This window comes from Aotus nancymaae, unplaced genomic scaffold (assembly GCF_030222135.1).
Source record: "Aotus nancymaae isolate 86718 unplaced genomic scaffold, 86718_ANA_hifiasm-v0.15.2.pri h1tg000040l, whole genome shotgun sequence".
Lineage (NCBI taxonomy): Eukaryota > Metazoa > Chordata > Mammalia > Primates > Aotidae > Aotus > Aotus nancymaae.
In genome coordinates, this window is record NW_026988454.1 from 80,011,902 (window position 1) to 80,024,465 (window position 12,564).

The 12,564-nt window shown below is 35.9% G+C and overlaps 2 long non-coding RNA genes across 2 annotated transcripts in view; both read left to right on the top strand.

Annotated features, from left to right (window-relative positions):
* Positions 1–6,213, top strand: part of LOC105711509 (uncharacterized) — a 311,827-nt gene extending 305,614 nt beyond the window's left edge. Inside the window, exon 5 of the long non-coding RNA XR_010336559.1 lies at positions 6,133–6,213. This is a non-coding gene — a long non-coding RNA (uncharacterized LOC105711509). The remainder of the gene's footprint in view (positions 1–6,132) is intronic.
* Positions 6,214–10,697: 4,484 nt separating this feature from the next.
* The window catches only part of LOC105734458 (uncharacterized), a 294,163-nt gene continuing 292,296 nt past the window's right edge, over positions 10,698–12,564 (top strand). The window contains exon 1 of the long non-coding RNA XR_010336560.1: positions 10,698–10,813. This is a non-coding gene — a long non-coding RNA (uncharacterized LOC105734458). The remainder of the gene's footprint in view (positions 10,814–12,564) is intronic.

Below are 12,564 nucleotides of genomic sequence, written 5' to 3' on the forward strand. Positions count from 1 at the left end.
ATAGAAAAACTAAAAAAAGCATTTAAAAATATGGAGCAATGTTAATTCTTTAGAAGCAGATATGATTTAAATATTGGGTATAATTTTTATTCAATTTATGAAGCCAGGCATGTTCTATATTCTGGTATATATAATTGTAACTTAAATTTTGTTTTGGTTACAAAAGAAGAAGTAATACCTTTTAATGGCATGTCTAGAATTTCCCTAGTTTGTTTTTTTCTAATAGAGTCTAGATTATTGTGAGTTTTTGAGTTCTTGCTTTTATTTCAGTCATTTTGATATACATAATAAAAATAACAAAACCATTAACGATTAGTTTATACTAAGTAAAAATGTTTAAGAAACCCTGAAATTTATTGCCTAATTTTTGTGTATGATATTCCAATTATTCTAACAAAAATCAAGTGGAAACATGTATGATATTACATAATGAATGTGAAATATAAATATGTATATAATATATATGGAGGGAGAATCATAGAAATAGAAGAGATCTTAGAAAAAAATCTGATACAAAAATACTAATATGCAGAAGAAATTGAGACCCAAAAAGGAAAAGAGACGTGTCTAAGCTTATATAGCTGATTGGTAGCAAAGCTAGGACTAGAAATCAAGTATTGTAGGTTCTTATACAAATTCTCTTTTCCTCTGCAATAAACTGCCTCTCATTGTGGTAATACATAGCTTCTTTAATTATTAGCAGAAGCTATTTTGAGACTCATAGCTTTAAGCAGGAGGGGTCTAAAACCTCAGTGACCAACCATGGCTGCTTTCCTCTGAGAAACCTTCCCCACCCTCAACAGTGACTCTGCTTTAAGCAGCCATCACACTGAGGATACTGACTTGTATGTGAATGGACACCTGACCCAAGCTTGGGCTAGGTTATTTATGTTGGTAGAGCCCTGATGTGAAACAGATAGCACACTTGAATAAGATAATCGAGGAGAGTTCACTGAAAGAACTAATGACATATGAGTGGACAAAGTATGTGCCTCGTTAATTTGCTCACAATGGCAGGATGGTGAGTGCCCTTGGGAATGAAGGTGCAAGGCAAGAGGGCAGTCACCAGAACTCAGGATATATGTATACAATGTATACAATGTATATATAGTGGAATATACAATATATATATACACAATGTATATATCTACACAATGGAATATTGGTCAGTCATAAAAAGAACAGAAATCCTGTCATTTGCAGCAATGTGGATGAAACTGGAAGTTATTATATTAAGTGAAATAAGCCAGGCATAGAAACACAAATATCATATGTTCTTACTCATATGTGAGAGCTAAACAAAAAGTGAATCTCATGGAGATAGGAAGTTCTTATTGGCTCTGATGACTGGAGGCTGGTCCTACTGGGTCTTTAGGTGACGTATTCTGTCCATCAGCTTCAGCTGGGGTGGTTGCCAGAGACAGAGAAGGGTAAGCAGGAGGGGGTATGAAGAGAGTTTCATTAATGAGTACAGAAAAGTATTTTCATGCCATGGAGTAAAACATGATTCTTAGACAGAAGAATAAGGTCTGGTGTTTGATAGTACATAGGGAAACTATAATTGACAATTTATCATATATTTCAAAATAGCTAGAAGAATTTGAATGTTCACAACATAAAGAAAAAATAAATGTTTAGAATTTGATTATTACAAACTGCACGCATGTATCAAAATATCACATATGCCCCCCAAATATGTATAGTTACTATGTATCAATTTTAAAAAAGAAAAATGTAAAAGAAAAGTCCAGGATAAACTGAATTTAAAAGTTTTCAGATTGACATAATTGTGGATTAGATCTTATATGCAGGGAATTGGTAATTGCCCTTAGGCTTTTTATGGATATTTCTTCAATCCAACAAGCCCCTTCTCCTCATGAAGATACCCGAGTTAGATAAAGAAGCAAGGATGACGGTTGCTTCTGAACAGTGCCAGTGAAGGATGAAGGAAGTTCCACATCAGGGTTGGGAGCCCTGACTGTGCCAAGAGAAAGAACACAAGTTGTACCAACTTGAAGACTCCAGCTGAAGCTGATGCAGAGAAAGACTATGCCATCTAAAGACCCAGTAGGACCAGCCACCTGTCATCAGAGCCAATGAGAAATGGGGGATCACACCAGAATGTTTCATCAGCTGCCTCCTTAAATCTAACACCACCCCAAAGAGGAATAGGAGGCGAAGCAAGAGCTTTCTGAGGAAAACAGCCCTAAGGCAGTTTGACCTCTGAACTGACTGCCCTCCAAATACTGTTTCTAACCTGAAGTGACTAAGTCATGCTGAAATGCAAGATTAAGAGCTGTCTACTCTTAAATGAATAAAAAAAATTTAGAGCTATGTTGAATTCAGTTATGGAAACATAAAGTCACATTTTTGACTAGTTAGCTCTAAATGTGAAATTATAAATCAATGAAGTTTACACACTTTGTCATACAACTGTTCTTATCCTTAATACCGTTATCATTACTACTTCTAATACAACTTTTATTGTTAAGTAAATCTGTATTGTTTGAAAAATAAAAATAAAAATATTCACTGTTTTTAGTCATTTAGGGCTAATTATGACCACAGAAAAACACAATGTGGGAACAGGTGTTTGTGCTTATAAAAGCCAGAAGGGAGTGAAGAATGAATATGTGTGGAAAGGAAATTATTGGAGTTGGTGGAGACAACTTTTTTTGAGAAATTTGTGCTTAATTAGAGTTTTGATCATAGCTTTTTAGTTAATACACTAGCAACTTGATATCATAAAGATGTCAATTCTCCCTAAACTAATACTTGTTTTTAAATTTTTATAATCTTTTAAATAAGGTTCGATTTATGTACAATAAAATTCATAATTAAGTGCACAGTTAGATGCATTTTAGAAACATTTGAGCTATGTAACCACCACCCAGATCAAGATAAAAAATATTTTCATGATTCCAGAGTTACCCTTATGTTCCTTCCTAGTCATTAGCCTTCCACAGAGAGAACTATTATTTTGATTTCCGTCACCATAGATGAGTTTTCTGTTCTGCTTTGAACTTTGTATGAATGGAATTATATAGTATATACTCTTTGTGTTTGACTTCTTTTTTTGATTGCAATGTTTTTGTTATTCATATATGCTGTTGTGTGTATTAATACTTCTTTTATTCCCTGTTTTTCTTTCTTTTGCTTTGAAGCATCCCATTGTATTAATATGCTTTGATCCATTCTCCTCTTGATGGCTATTTGGGACATTTCTATTATTTGGCCATTATAAATATGTTTGTACATATCTTTCAGTGGAAAAGCCAAAATTTCTCTTGGTTATGTACTTAAGAGTGGATTTGTTGGGTTATTAGGTCATATATTTGACTCTATAAAATGCTGCCAAATTGTTTTCTCAAGTGATTGCACCAAATTACTTTCTCTTCAGCAATATAAGAAAATTCCAGTTTCTCCATAACCTGACCAACACTATATATTGCCAGTTTGAAAAAATTGTAGCTGTCTCAGTAGGCGTGAAGTGGTATATCGATGTGGTTCTACTTTGCATTTCTCTGATGACTAATCATTTTGAGCCATTTCGTATGCTTATTGGCTGTGTCTTTTGTGAAGTGCCTGTTCAAGTCTTTGCCAATTTTTAAAATTGATACTTTGTCTTTTTCTTATTAGTTTTAAAAGATTCTTCAGTAGTCTGTATATAAGACCTTTGTATTAAAAATCACTTCTTATCTGTGGATTTCCTACTCACATATTTAATATTTTTTTGAGGTCACAGAGATGATCTTCAATTAAAGAAGTTTTTGATTTTAATGAAGTCTAATCGAATTTTTTTTTTCACTTTTATGCTTAGAATGTCTTGTGTCTTGTTTAAGAATCATGTTTTACTCCATGGCATGAAAATACTTTTCTGTCTTTTACTAGTGCTTAAGTTATTTTTAGTTTTCACTAGGTCTATACTTTACTTTTGTGTATAGTTTGATATAAAAGTCAAAAGTTCTGTTTTTTTCCCCATGTAGGTTTCCAATTGTACTAGCACTATTAATTGAAAAGATCATCTTTTCTCCTCACTGAGTTAAAGTTGTATCTTTGCATAAACCAAATGACTGTGTGTGTGTTTGTGGATTTCTAGCCTCTCTGTTTTCTATTGTTCTGTTTGTATATCTTTCTGTCAACACCAAAGTGTCTTAATTACTGTGGTACTACTGATATGGGCAGGAGGCAGGGAAATACTGGATAGAAAACGGCCATCCCCAGCGAAGGCCACACCCTGAAGCCTGGACCTGCAGCCCAAAGTGAAAACGTGCATTCCTGTTCTCCTGCCTAAATGTTGCCTTTTCCAAAACCACTCTATCCTTTCCCACTCCCCATTCTGTACTCATTAAAACTCCTGGCCCCACCAATGGATTGGCAGAGTGGTAGAGAAGGAGAGAAGAGAAGAAGCAGTCAGGCATTGGAGAGAAGTTGCTTGACTTTAGAGGGACGACTTGATGATGGAACCTTGGAAAAGAGTTCAGCCAGGGATGGCCAAACTCCAGAGGAAGACTACCTTCCTCACTATCCTCTTTCCACTCCTCATCCCACTGAGAGCTACTTCCACCACTCAGTAAAGTCCTTCACATTCACTACCCTTCAATTTGTTCATGTGACCTGATTCTTCCTGGATGCCGGACAAAGCCCTGGATATGGTGTAAGAGGCTGTCACACTGACCCTCCACTGAGCTGTTTAACGCTTTAGCCATCCATGGATGGCAAAGCTAAAAGAGCACACTGTAACACATGCCCTCTTGGGTTCCAGGGGTCACAGGCAACCTCTAGACATTGCCATGTGCTCATACAGAGTTTGCTCCTGTTGCTTGCCCAGAAATGCTCATCTTGGCCTCTGCACCTGCTCACTTACGTGCTCGCCCTCTTACAAGGGATTGAAAGCTGCAGGCTCAGTAAATAAGCCAACACCTTCGTGAGTCCCATGAAGGAGTTAAGGAAACCATCCCTTTTCATTACAACTTTACAGTAAGTAAGAATCTGATAGAGGAAAATCTCCAGCTTTGGTTTGCTTTACAACTACCTTGTCTATTTATGTTCTTTGTATTCTCATATATATTTTAGAACCATGCCTGCCAATTTTCACCTAAAAATAACCTAGTAATTTTAATTAGGGTTACACTGAGCTCACAGAACAATTTTGGGAGGAAAGACAACTTTGCCATATTGCATCTTCCAATCCATGAATATATAATATCTCTCCATTTATAACTCTTCAGTTGGGTCTTTGATTTTTTTTTTGTTATTTTAATAATGTAAGGGTTTTACAAGCATTTTTAAAGATTTATTCTTAGGTACTTGATATTTTTATGCTAGTATAAGTGTTATTTAAAAAATTTTATATTCTAATTGTTGTTGCTAATATATAGAATTACAATTAATTTTTTATTTTTGACATTTGTGTGGAAAAAACTGTTTTTTTAATCTGCTCTCATACCACAACAATCAACACAGAAGACTTCTATTGCCAAATGTATGAGGGTTTCTCCCTACCAAGCAAGCAACAATTCTGCTGCGGACATGATTTGGTGTTCTCCAACCCAGTTCAATCCTGACATTATCTACCTAGAGATAGTGTTAGATCCCACAGGGTAAGGGTTCAGTCCCACAAGACTGCCCCTAATTTTAGTGCCAATCACAGCCTTCAGATTGTTTACCCATGCTTCTGACTGACTGGCTATAAATTGAGGTTCTCACATCTCCCCTCCTTGGGTTTAATCCCCTCCTTGGGATTAATTTGCTAGTGTAGCTGGGGAAACACATTTATCAGTTTATTATAAAAGATATTATAAAAAGATAAAGAGATGCACAGGATGATGTGTAGAAAAGGGGGTGCAGAGTTTCCATGTATAGAAATGTTATTGGATGAAAAGTTATTGTTACAGGCAGTTAGGCATGAGCAGGGCAGGAGAGGGCTCTCTCCCTGCCCACTAGATGTCAGGTGATGGTTTGGCAATTATCACATTGCCTCTCTAAAAATAATTCAGCAGCTATCAATCTCCTAATGGTCCACATCTGTTAACATTAAAAAGTGTTAATTGAATGCAGACCCCAGGGAGAAAAAGTTTCCTGGACATTCGTGTTAAGAGACAAAATGATGAAATAAATGTGATCTTCCAGGTACACTTCACCAGAAAAAGGAAGAAAGCCTCAGATGGTCATGCATATAACTTTCTAAATACACGGCGTGTGCTCACTTCCCGGGTTAAGAAGGGCTCTGCACCTGTGGAAAGCTCACGCTAAGGTAAGAATTGTGGCAAAGAGGAAAACTTATAAAAGTTCTAGGATTATGGCTAAATGGGACACTTGACCTCTCTTTAACCTTCACATGCCCACTTGGGTCTCCTCAAAGTGCACCTTCCTTTCTTTCCTGTTCTAAAGTCTTTTTAATAAACTCCACTCCTGTTCTGAAACTTGTTTCAATCTCTTTTTCTGCTTTATGCCCCTCAGTCAAATTCTTTTCTCCTGAGGAGGCAAGGACTGAAGTTGCTCTGGACCTGTATAGATTTACCGCCAGTAACTCAGGGTAACTTGGATCTTTTCCACCAGTAACATTATGATCTAACACTGACAGATTAAATGGGGAAATCTGGGGGCAAGACCTGTTCAGATTTTTCTTTGCCTCTCTGTGTGGCTTTCCTTCCTCCTGGAGGTGGGGCAGGACCGCTTCTGAAATGGAGGTATTATGACCTACAATCAGACAAAAGAATTTCTTTATGACCATCTCAAAGACAGAAAGGTGGGAGAAGATTATATTTTTAGCTTCTATGGCTTGCCTTGGGGAGAAATGAGCAGGTGAAAGAAGGGCAGAAGAAGGTCAGACTGGGAGATTCTGATTTTTGAGGCCTGCTCCTGAGGCCTAAAGCATTCCAGTATTATAACAATTATAACAAAAGACTGTCTTTAACCTTTTTCACTCTGAAGCTGTTCTGAAGCTACTTCAGGAACCAAAGACAAAAGGCCAAATGCTTTAACAAAAGGTATACTTGTTGTTTTAATCACTTAGGAAATAACAAGTGTTATCATAGTTATAAGCTAGAAACTGCAGACAAAAATCAATTTATATATATACATCATAATATCACAATCATATTCAGCAATATTTCTAAATTCATTATGATTTATAGCAGTTTATAAATTCTATTGGATTCTTTGTGAAACAATCACATTATCTGAGAGTAAAAATTATTTTCTTCTTTCTTTTTAATCTCTAAGCCTATTGTTTCTTTCTCTTTCATTATTTCCTTGGCTAGTACCTCCTGTGGAGTAGAAGTAGTGATGGTGAACATCCTTGTCTTGTTATCAGTCTCATCAGTTTCAAGGGGAAAGCATTCACTGTGTTAACATTAAGTAAGTGTGGAAGTGACTGTCCTGAGACCCTCTTTTAAAGGCCAGGACCTTTAGTGAAAGAAAAAATGAAAATTTTTTTCACCAGTACAAAGAAGAGTGACAAAGCCATTTTTATCCTGGCCACAGTTCTGGGTAGGATGTTGAGAACTTATTGTAATCACATGCCTGTACTCATATAAGTTGTAATTTGAATTCACACTATCTACATGGGGTAGAAATTCCCCAAATAGAAATTAACTTAAAAGTTGGTTTTGGGGACATTTAGCATAATCAAATACAAAGCCTCTCTGGAGAGAATTATTCCTGGACCATGGGTCATAAGATTTTCATAGACAAAAGCTCACTGAGGATGAACTCACAATTTAGAATTACAAATCACAGGGGAAAAATATCCAACATTATCAGGAGTTATTAGACAGAATGAAACAGGATCTTTAGATGTTCAAGAACTATATATAATATAACATGATATGATAGACATCAAAAAATAAGCATGTTAAATATAATATAAATCTGACTAAATCAGCTCATTATGTGTCTCAGGGATGTACAAATAAAAACACAAAATTTCTCATCTTAAAAAAGCAATGAGTTAATAAAGACTTTTTCATTTCTCAAATTAATAGAGAAAATCTGGTTTACATATGTTTTTGCAAAATTTAGAAGTTGGTCCTAATAAAATTAAAACAGAATAATGTATATATTCCAAATTACCATTGAAAAGAAGAGCAAATAATAGGAAAATAATGGCTTGCTATGTGCTAGTTGCTGTTTTAAGTACTTTGTGTAAACTAACTCATCTAGTACTCACAACATCTGTACTATCTGCTTTTGACTCATGAGAAAACTGAGGCACATGGTGTTTAAATAACTTATCCAAGATCACATAAGATTGAAGCCCAGAAAGTCTGAATGTATAACCTGCTCTTATAAAGAAATGCTGATGCTGCTTCCTAAGAAAGCGTTAAAAGGGAGAGGGGAGTGTCAAATAAAAATAAAAAATAAGAAGCATAAAATAAGAAAACCTATCAAGTATATTGACTATGATTCAGAAACCAGAATGTATTAATTTTCTATTTCTAACAAATTATCACAAACCTAGTGGCTTAAAACATCACATATTTATTATCTTACAGTTCTGTTGGTCACAAATCTGGCACAGATCTCACTGGGCTAAAATCAAGGTGTTAGGAGGGTTGAATTCCCTTTCCAGGATTCCCAAAGAGAATCTGTTTCCTCCTCCTTCGGGCTGTTGGCAGAATTCAGTCTCTTGCTGCTGTAGTTCGTAGGCTGAAGCCCCCATTTCCTTGAAGGAGTCAACTGAGGGTCATTCTGAACTGCTAGAGACTCCCTAGTTTCTTCATTAATGGTCCACTTCCTCAATTTCCAAGCCACAGTTAGTTGAGTCCATTTCAATCTTCAAATTGTTTTTGCCTCTTCTTAGCTTTCATTTTTTGCCTTTTAACCAGGTTTCACTGCTATGTATCCAGGAATTAGGAGCGGATTAAATTATGCTACATCCACATGAGGAGATACTAAGTAGCTATTAAGAAATTTTGGCCCAAATTTGGTTTTTGCCCAGTTTTTACAAGCAGTTTTTGTATTTACGTTCTAAACTACAATATTCACCTAATTTTTAAAATTCAGGGATGATGTTTTGAAAAATTTGTTCCTGAATAGTGAATATAACTTTAATCAAGTTAACATTAAATATACCAAGTATGGAAGGATAATTTTTTACATACATATATATATATACACACACAAATGCTAAACATAATCATTAATTCACTTGGCAATCATTTCAATTATTTTAGAATGAAAATTTATTTGTATAATAAGATTTTTTAAATTATAATTTTAGAACAATGGTGATGGGAAATGCTCATAATATACCATCAAAACTCTAAAAATAGAGGACAGAGACAGAAAAGAAAAATGGGTTGTTTTATTACACTGGGTGGTCTTTCTGGCATGGATGGTCTTGATTATGACTGGCTTTTGTGATTTATAATCTTTTGTAAAAGAAAAAAAGTAATCAAACTTGTTAAAACAGTATCTATTAAAATGGAGCATGAGTTTGCAAAGCATTTTTACTTACATCATTTTCATTTAAATCTAACAACTCCAGTTCTTCCCAGCATCCCATGAAGCCTCACCAAAAAATCATGTGCATGTCGTCTTTAGGACTGCTGTCATTCAAGAAGGGTGTTGAAACTGCGTCATCTTGGACGCCATATTCTCATAGTAGCCCATTTTTAAAAGGACAAGTGTGTGGATCGATCTCAGTCTGTTTAGGCAGCTGTAACAAAATACTGCAAACTTGGTATCTTACACACAGTAGAAATTTATTTTTCGAGTCTGGAGGCTGTAAGTTTAAGATCTGGAAGATTTTGTGCCTGATTGGGCCTATTTTCTGGATCATAGAACAATAGCTTCTTGCTGTGTCCTCACAAAGTAGAAGGGGCAGGGCAGCTCTCTGGGGCCTCTTTTTTAAGGATAGTAATCTAATTCATGACAGCTCCTCTTCATGACTCAGTTACCTCCCAATGTCCTCACCTCCTAAATTCATCACATAGGTGATTAGGATTCAACATATAAATTCTGGGGACACAAACATTCAGACCAGAGCAGCATCTTAAAATTTTTACTATATTCTATTTAAATGGCTTTACAACTGTTATATGCAAATCCATACAAAGCATTAAAAAGCATCCACTAACATGGAAGTATTTCAACAACATGTTGCTGCATATAAAAAGCAGATGGCAAAGGAACATGGAGAATGCAAAGCTGCCTATGTAAAATTATCTTTCTATGGATCTAGAAAGGCATATGGTGGTATGCACAGAGAGAGTTCTGGAAGAATGCTCACCCAAGTGTTGATAGTGATTATTTCTGGGCGGTAGCATTTCTAGAGATTTTTGTTTTCATTTTTATAGCTTTTAAGAAATTTTTATTTAAACTTTTATAAACAGACAATTTAAAGACTAAAAGAGGCCTAACTCAAATTTTAACTACTTTATTTTTTTAAAGGAGTGACTGGTATAAAACACCAGAAGAGGTCCTAATGTTTAATGAGAAGATTTAAGCAATTGATGAAAATTGGGAACAGCAGCTCGATAGCTTCAAAGGCCTTCTCAAACCTCCACAGCTTAGGCTTCTATTAGCGTTTCTGCCTGGCTCTGGGAGACAGAAGGTAAAAAATTCATAAACATTTAGAGTTGATAGGGGCATGGAGAAGAAAACAGGATTAACAGGAGATACCATAACCCTGAGAATCCAGGTGTGGTGAGATCTCAGCTCCAAGTTGACGTAAGAACACAGTTCTCCACAACCAAGCTTTGGACAAATCTTAAGACTTCAGAGAACTGAGCAAGTGGAAGTTATCTTAACAGTGACTGTGTCCGACCCTTTCCCATGCTACATGATCTCCTTAGCAGTGGATCCGGTAAGTGACCATTCAGCCTTTGTTTGAATGCCTGTAGGGATAAAAAAGTTCACCATCCCACAAGTATATTCATTTGATCTTCAAATGGCACAGATTGTTTAGATGTTGATTCTTTATGTAATCTGACTTCTGCTCCCTGTGCCTTCAGCCCTCTGGCCCTAGATCTGGATGAAGGTCACATCTCTGTTTTATAGGAGAGTTTTAGATATTTGAAACATACATCAGAATTCATTTCTCTACCTCCTTTCTGGAACAGAGCCTCATTTTCCAGCTTAAATATCCACCACTGCGGTCATGTCTCATGCACATAATTCAGTTTATCTTTACAGTCTGTTCAGTACAGAATAGGGTGACAATTACCTCCTCCACCCTTTTTCTGGACCTTTTGATTCTAATTCCAACAAAAAGCACATTAGTTTGGGGAGGGGCAGCCTTTTCACATGACTGCTCAGTTACGCTGACTTTTTCAATTAAAAGAAATCTTATCAGTAAGTGATACTATTCAGTTAGCTCTCTCCTACAATTATACAGACAGTTGGTGTTCTTAACTCAGATACTGGCCTTTCATTTAAATCTATTTAATATTTTATATTAGAATAAGAACGTCATTCCTTTGAATACTGAATCTTTCATCTGATGTTTTCTATATTCCCCAGTTAGAAGACGTCTTCAAATTTGTTACATATGTCCTATCTTCATCCAAATCATTGATGAAATGTTAAATGAAGCAAAGTAATGAATATATTTCTAAACCATGAATAAATTATTTGACATTTTCTCCCATCTTTCAACCCATTGGGAATCTACTTGGGCTTATTGCTAATATTTTCCTGAAAGTCTGCATTTCTAACAAGCTCATAGGTCAGCGGTGCTGGTCTGCAGATCACACTTTGAGAAATACGAATGATCAGTTGGTAATGAAATTCACATGTACCTTAAAGCTCCCTAGGTCTGCAGCCCTCTGGCCCTATATCTGGGAGAAAGCCACATCACTCTTTTGATAGGGGAGAAGCACAGATCCAGAGCACTGATTCTCAAACTTGCCTATACATTTGAACCACCTAGTAATTTCTTAAAAACAACACCCAGAGATCCCTGTTTTTAAAAAGCTTACCAGGTAATGCTATGCATTTAGGTTTACAGCAGTTCTTAATCTTCACTGTGCATCAGAAGATTCAGAACTACTGCTGTAAACCTAAATGCATAGCATGATAGCAAATATTGCAATTGTAAATAATTCACATTGCCTTTGTTTCTAATTTCACTTAGAAAGGGAAAAAACCCCACAAAACGAAAATCCTGCCTATCATGTAAAAAGGCTGGTGCCACAGCTGAAAAAAATACAGCTCAAGATTCTGATTGGAAGCACGCACGGATTTGAACTAAACTGGGCCACCTGAACCCAAAATCAATTTGCAAATCTCCTCAGCATAATTTACCCAATATGATCTCCAAGGCTTCAGGTTAAGTTCTTCAATAATCAACTTAGGAAAGTATAAGAAGTGATATACATCTCAGCTAGAATTGCCTAAATGGTTGATCTCAACAGACCCAGAAGCCATCAGTCAGAAAAATTTAGACACACAATCTTTGGAGGTATATGAATTGAGAAAGTGATCATCAATTTTTCTTAGTGTTAGCTCCATTACTTCAGAGCAGAGCAGGTCAGTCTGCATTCAATTTAGGCTGGAAGACTATAAATGATCAAAGGCTGAAAAGTGACAGTGCTTACAGAGCCTTGATGTTAAAAT